A 7,330-nucleotide genomic window follows, 5' to 3' on the forward strand; every position below is an offset into this window, starting at 1 on the left:
ACTCTACTACTAATTTAAAACTTGCTCCAATTAGACCTCTGGCTCCACTCTTTTTTCAGTATTTACCCTGGGTTACAGCCCCGCCAGCTGTTTCCCGGCAGTGTCTTTGGCACGGGTACTCCCTCCTGCCCAGCCTAGTTCCAGCACACCAGCTGTTTCCGGGTAGTGTCAACGTCACTTTGCCTCCAATACGTTGTCCTGTCGTGTCGCGGTCGGGTTAGCCAACTCTATGGTGCCGGCAGTTTAGGTGACTCCTATGTGGGCTGCGGGATCTGGCAATGAAGGCTAATTCCATAGTGCCAATAGGACAAGCACCCCCTGTAGGACTGTGGGTTTCGGTAACTCAAGCCAGCTCGCGGCCTTGCAATTTTTTTTTTCATGGGTACCTTCTGCTACCCATCCGAGTTCCAGTACCGTCAGCTGGTTCTCGGCAGTGCCTTTGGCTTAGGTGCCTCCTTCTCGGTATCCGAGTTCCACCAACGTCTGCTGGTCCTTGGTAGTGCTTTCTGGCACAGGTACCTCCTGCTTAGTAACCGAGTTCCAGTACCGTCAGCTGGTCCTCGGTAGTACCATTGGCTCTTGTACCTTCTGCTACCCATCCGGGTTCCAGTACCGTCAGCTGGTTCTCGGCAGTGCCTTTGGCTTAGGTGCCTCCTTCTCGGTATCCGAGTTCCACCAACGTCTGCTGGTCCTTGGTAGTGCTTTCTAGCACAGGTACCTCCTGCTTAGTAACCGATTTCCAGTACCGTCAGCTGGTCCTCGGTAGTTCCATTGGATCTTGTACCTTCTGCTACCCATCCGGGTTCCAGTACCGTTAGCTGGTTCTCGGCAGTGCCTTTGGCTTAGGTGCCTCCTTCTCGGTATCCAAGTTCCACCAACGTCTGCTGGTCCTTGGTAGTGCTTTCTGGCACAGGTACCTCCTGCTTAGTAACCGAGTTCCAGTACCGTCAGCTGGTCCTAGGTAGTTCCATTGGCTCTTGTACCTTCTGCTACCCATCCAGGTTCCAGTACCATCAGCTGGTTCTCGGCAGTTCCTCAGCCTTCTTGTACCTTCTGCTACATTTCCAAGTTCAAGCTTTTTGAAATGGTTCTTGCTAATTACTCTGGATCTCCCTGACGATGACCCTGAAGACAAGGACCCTGAAGACCACCCCGAAGAAGACGAGGACCCCAAAGACAAGGACCCTGAAGACCATGAAGAAGACGAGGACCCCGAAGATGAGGACACCGAAGACGAGGACCCTGAAGACCACCCCGAAGACGAGGACCCTGAAGACCACCCCGAAGAAGACGAGGACCCCGAAGACGATGACCCTGAAGACGAGGACCCTGAAGACCACCCCGAAGAAGACGAGGACCCCGAAGACGACGACCCTGAAGACCACCCCGAAGAAGATGACCCTGAAGAAGATGACCAAGAGGACAAAGAACAAGAAGACAACCACCAAGATACAGAAGAACAAGAGACAGAAAACCAAGAAGCAGAAGAACAAGAAGCTGCAGAACAAAAAGCGGAAGAACATTAAGCATAAGACTAAATATCGGAGCAAAAGATATTATCTAAATTATAAGCAGAAGAAGACTAAGCAGTGTATGGGGGTGAGTCTGTTCCTCCTCGTGGTGCCCCTGGAAAAGACCTGCTGCTGCAGGCCAAACTGAACGCGGACAAATCCTGTTGAACTCTTTTGTGACAGGCAGAACGAAAGGTGTAATCTTCAAACTTTTATAGACAACAACTACAGGAATGCCTGTCACAAATAAGAATATGATGAAGAAGAAGAATATGAAGAAGATGAAGAAGTAGAATATGAAGAAAAATAATAGTTGAATAAGAAGAATATGAAGAATGTAAAAAAAAAAAAAGAATAATACGAAGAAGGTGAAGAAGAAGAAGATGAAGATGAAGAAGGTGAAGAAGAAGTTGATGAAAAAGATGCTGATGCTAAGGATGATGAAAGAGAAAGTGTGGGAGAAGTAAAAAAGAAGGTGAAGAGCATGGAAGTAGTGAAACAAATATCTGACAAAATATAAAAAACTTAACATAGTCAATATCTTTGTAACTCAGAACGTTTTAAAAAAAAATATTAATTCCTGCTATTCCATTTGATTGGGCTAAACCTCTATGCCTTTATTGTCTCCCCCACCTCCCCCAATACATTCTACATTATTCTTAGTTGTTTTCCTTCATGTAGAATTAACCTACAAGGAAAGAAAGGGTTTATTTTCATTCCGATATTTGTGTCCCATTGACTTGCATTGGTTTCCGGTATCGGAATCGTCGATATCCGATATTTTTTGGGTATCGGTCCGATACAATCCGATCCGATATTTCTCGATATCGGAAGGTATCGCTCAACACTAATGGCCACTCGTTTTTCTTTACTTAGCTGCTTTTTTCTTGCCATAATACAAATTCTAACAGTCTATTCAGTAGGACTATCAGCTGTGTATCCACCAGACTTCAGCACAACACAACTGATGGTCCCAACCCCATTTCTAAGGCAAGAAATCCCACTTATTAAACCTGACAGGGCACACCTGTGAAGTGAAAACCATTTCCGGTGACTACCTCTTGAATCTCATAAAGAGAATGCCAAGAGTGTGCAAAGCAGTCATCAAAGCAAAAGGTGGCTACTTTGAAGAACTTAGTATATAAGACATATTTTCAGTTGTTTCACACTTTTTTGTTAAGTATATAATTCCACATGTGTTAATTCATAGTTTTGATGCCTTCAGTGTGAATGTACAATTTTCATAGTCATGAAAATACAGAAAAATCTTTAAATGAGGTGTATCCAAACTTTTGGTCTGTACCGTACCTCTTACATAGCCTTCTTTATTATGTATATTGCCGTCCCTTATTACACAATGCCCACTGTCCCTTACATATTGGATTATTTATAGCCCCCTGTCTTTATTACATACCGTCCTCTCTTGTTAGATATATAATGCAATGACGGCTGATGGAGCATGGGAAAGCTTCATTTCTGATGGAGAAGCTGATGGACTGGTCTTCTGGTCACCGACTACCCCATCAGCCGTCATTTTATATCTAACAAGAGACGACTATGTAATAAAAGAGGGCGCTGTGACTGACAAAATAACAATAATACACTATACACTGTACATAACAGCAGAGGAAGCTACAGTTATATGAAAAAGTTTGGGTACCCCTATTAATCTTAAGCTTAATATTTTATAAAAATTGGTGTTTTTGCAACAGCTATTTCAGTTTGATATATGTAATAACTGTTGGACACAGTAATGTTTCTGCCTTGAAATGAGGTTTATTGTACTAACAGAAAATGTGCAATCTGCATTCAAACAAAATTTGACAGGTGCATAAGTATGGGCACCCTTATCATTTTCTTGTTTTAAATACTCCTACCTACTTTTTACTGACTTACTAAAGCACTTTTTTTGGTTTTGTAACCTCATTGAGCTTTGAACTTCATAGCCAGGTGTATGCAATCATGGGAAAAGCTACTTGAAAGTTGTTCTCCTGTTTGAATCTCCTCTGAAGAGTGGCATCATGGGCTCCTCAAAACAACTGTCAAATGATTTAACCTGTCAGTTTCCACTGTGAGGAACATAGTAAGGAAATGGAAGAACACAGGGACAGTTCTTGTTAAGGCCAGAAGTGGCAGGCCAAGAAAAACATCAGAAAGGCAGAGAAGAAGAATGGTGAGATCAGTCAAGGACAATCCTCAGACCACCTCCAGAGAGCTGCAGCATCAACTTGCTGCAGATGGTGTCACTGTGCATCGGTCAACTATACAACGCACTTTGCACAAGGAGAAGCTGTATGGGAGAGTGATGCGAAAGAAGCCGTTTCTGCAAGCACGCCACAAACAGAGTCGGCTGAGGTATGCAAGCACATTTGGAGAAGCCAATTTCTTTTTGGAAGAAGGTCCTGTGGACTGATGAAACCAAGATTGAGTTGTTTGGTCATACAAAAAGGCGTTATGCATGGCGGCAAAAAAACACAGCATTCCAAGAAAAACACTTGCTACCCACAGTAAAATTTGGTGGAGGTTCCATCATGCTTTGGGGCTGTGTAGCCAATCCCGGCACCGGGAATCTTGTTACAGTTGAGGGACGCATGGATTCCACTCAGTATCAGCAGATTCTTGACAATAATGTTCAAGAATCAGTGACAAAGTTAAAGTTACGCAGGGGATGGATCTTTCAGCAAGACAATGATCCAAAACACCGCTCCAAATCTACTCAGGCATTCATGCAGAGGAACAATTACAATGTTCTGGAATGGCCATCCCAGTCCCCAGACCTGAATATCATTGAACATCTGTGGGATCATTTGAAGAGGGCTGTCTATGCTCGGCGACCATCAAACTTAAGTGAACTGGAATTGTTTTGTAAAGAGGAATGGTCAAAAATACCTTCATCCAGGAAATCATTAAAAGCTACAGGAAGCGACTAGAGGCTGTTATTTTTGCAAAAGGAGGATCTACTAAATATTAATGTCACTTTTCTGGTGAGGTGCCCATACTTATGCACCTGTCAAATTTTGTTTGAATGCAGATTGCACATTTTCTGTTAGTACAATAAACCTCATTTCAAGGCAGAAACATTACTGTGTCCAACAGTTATTACATATATCAAACTGAAATAGCTGTTGCAAAAACACCAATTTTTATAAAATATTAAGCTTAAGATTAATAGGGGTGCCCAAACTTTTTCATATAACTGTATATATATGATAAGAGAAGGCATCATATACAACTAGAGAGGATGGTACATAATAAAGGAGGGTGTTATACATAATAAAAAGATGAAACTGTACTTAAGGACGGCGCTATGCATAGTAAGTGAGTACACTACATACTAAGGGACTGTGCTATACATAATAAGGCTACATTCTTTTATCTGTGTGCAGTGTTGGTGTGCTGCCCGCTTCTACAGACGCATTGAGCAAGTCCTATTCTAATCCTATCACTCCAAGTCACACAGTGCAGATACAGAATAATATTTACATCCAGGCACTTACCGCTGACATCTCATCTGATCAGAGTCGGTTTCTGCTGTTTCTTCTCCATCTGGTCAGACCTTCATGTCGACATCTCCCAGCCATGACTTGTCTTGTCATGATGATCTCCAGCCTAGAAAATAACAAGGTCACATATATTGTATATATACATGTGTCTCCCCCACACTGCGCCCCTGACTACAGATATGTACCCCCACCATTAATATACTATTAGGCACTTAGTAATCAAAATATAAAGTGATAAGCAGCACTGTGCCCCCCAATAACTATAATATCCACCAGCCAATTATATAAATTATTCAGTCTTTGTGACTCTCCCCAATTAACTGTACGGCTATGTGCACACGGAAAATATACAAGGCTTAACAGTACAAGCAAAGTGAAACCCCCATCATTGATCTCTCCCAGCACCCCGTCATTGCTCTCCCGATCCCCACCATCCTCATCATTGCTCTCCCCATCCCCACCATCCCCATCATTGCTCTTTCCCAGCACCCCCGTAATTGCTCTCTCCCAGCACCCCATCATTCTTCTCACACCAGGCCATCATTGTTCTCCCAGCCCCATTATTGCTCTCCCCATCCCCACCATCCTCATCATTGCTCTCGTCATCCCCATCATTGCTCTCCCCATCCCCATCATTGCTCTCTCCAGCTCCATCATTGCTCTCCCACACCTTCCCTCAAGTTCCTGTTCCTCTCCCCAGCGTTTCAGTATAAAGAAAAAAAATAAAAAACACAACTTACCTCTCAGCCTGCTCCCCTGCCATAGCATCCTCATCATTGCCAGAAGCTTTCGCTCTGACCCAGGCGCGCACTGCATGATGACGTCATCAATCAGCGCGGGCCTGTGTCAGGGAGGAAGCGCCGGGCAGGAAGCAGAAGTGAGGACGGATCCCTCCAGCTCCGTTGCCATTTTCCTCTTGTCAGCAACGGAGCTGGAGAGATCGCTCCCTGCCCAGCGCATTTGATGAGGGCAATCTGGCCATGGTCCCCCGGAGCCTGGGCTCCGAGAAGCATGCCAGATTGTCCTCAATATTAACTAACCGGCAAGAGCCCCCCTGCACCGCCGGACTCTGGTGCAGTTGCACTGGCTGCATCGGCGGTAGTTCCGCCCTTGCTTCACAGATCTGATTTGGAAACTAGGCCCCCCAGACTAAAACGAAGTGTTATAAAGGACGAAAGATGATGTAGGCACTTCCAAACTCATGGCTCTATTTTCTTACAGTACAAAGCCAGGATTTAGGGGGTTGGTGAGAGGGACAAGGAATAGATGTCAATGGTGAAACAGTGAAATATCAGCTTAAAGGGAAGGTGCCATGAAAAGTTTTTTTTTTCCAACAATTGAAAAAATCTAAAGTATTAATGTTTTTTTTAAAATATTTTCATTTGTTTTTAATGAACTAGAATATGAAAAATAATTTTAAAAAGTTTGATATTTCCACTTTTAAACACTAGGGGGAGCAGCTGCTGAAATTTGACATGAAAACCTAGTGTATAACTAGCTCACTTTACGTCTGCAGTAAATGTGGGCGGGGTCTGATCACATGTGTCTGATATCACTCCTCTTCTCTCCTCCCCTTCTGGGTGTTTGTAACAGGATAAGAAAGGATGAAGTTTATGATCACAGTGCGGAGCCATTTTGTTGGTGACTGGCTGTGATACTGACAAGCAGAAGGTGTCATCGAGGACGGTTGGCAGCACCGATTTTTTTTAAGTTGGTGCTGCTCGCTGTATCATAAGCTGAGGTTAGATACGAGGAGTGTATCACGTGCTCGATTAGCTACGCCTAGAGTAACACGTTGGGATTAGATACGGGGCTAAGTGTAGTGTATTACATGATGGGATTAGATATTGAGCTCAGCGGAGTGTATCACACAGGATGGGATTAGATACGCAGTATCCAATGTATGTAATGCGTGACTCCTCTCCGGCCACATTCCTGTTCCCATAGAAGAGAGGTCACGCGTCACACCACTGCTCCCATAGAAGCAGATGGAGCGGAGTCATGTGTCACACCACTGCTCCCATTGAAGCATTTTTTTTCTGATTGCATTCTTATCACTTTTTGTAATATTAAAAAAAATCACACACAGCGCTGATTATTCAGTTTGATAGAATTTGACTTTTCCCGTCTGTGCACAAGTCTCATCACCACTGTCATTTTGAAGAGTGGGCGCAGCTTTTAGGGGAGGGGCATGACAGGGCGCTGCCAACAGTCATCATAATTTACAACACAACAGTGAATTGTACGAGGTCACTGGAGTAAGTTTGTCATAATTTATGCCACCTGTGTTGTAAATTACGATGACTGTCAGCCGCT

Source organism: Phyllobates terribilis, unplaced genomic scaffold, assembly GCF_046119375.1.
Source record: "Phyllobates terribilis strain yellow unplaced genomic scaffold, ASM4611937v1 Scaffold_5__5_contigs__length_657084704, whole genome shotgun sequence".
Lineage (NCBI taxonomy): Eukaryota > Metazoa > Chordata > Amphibia > Anura > Dendrobatidae > Phyllobates > Phyllobates terribilis.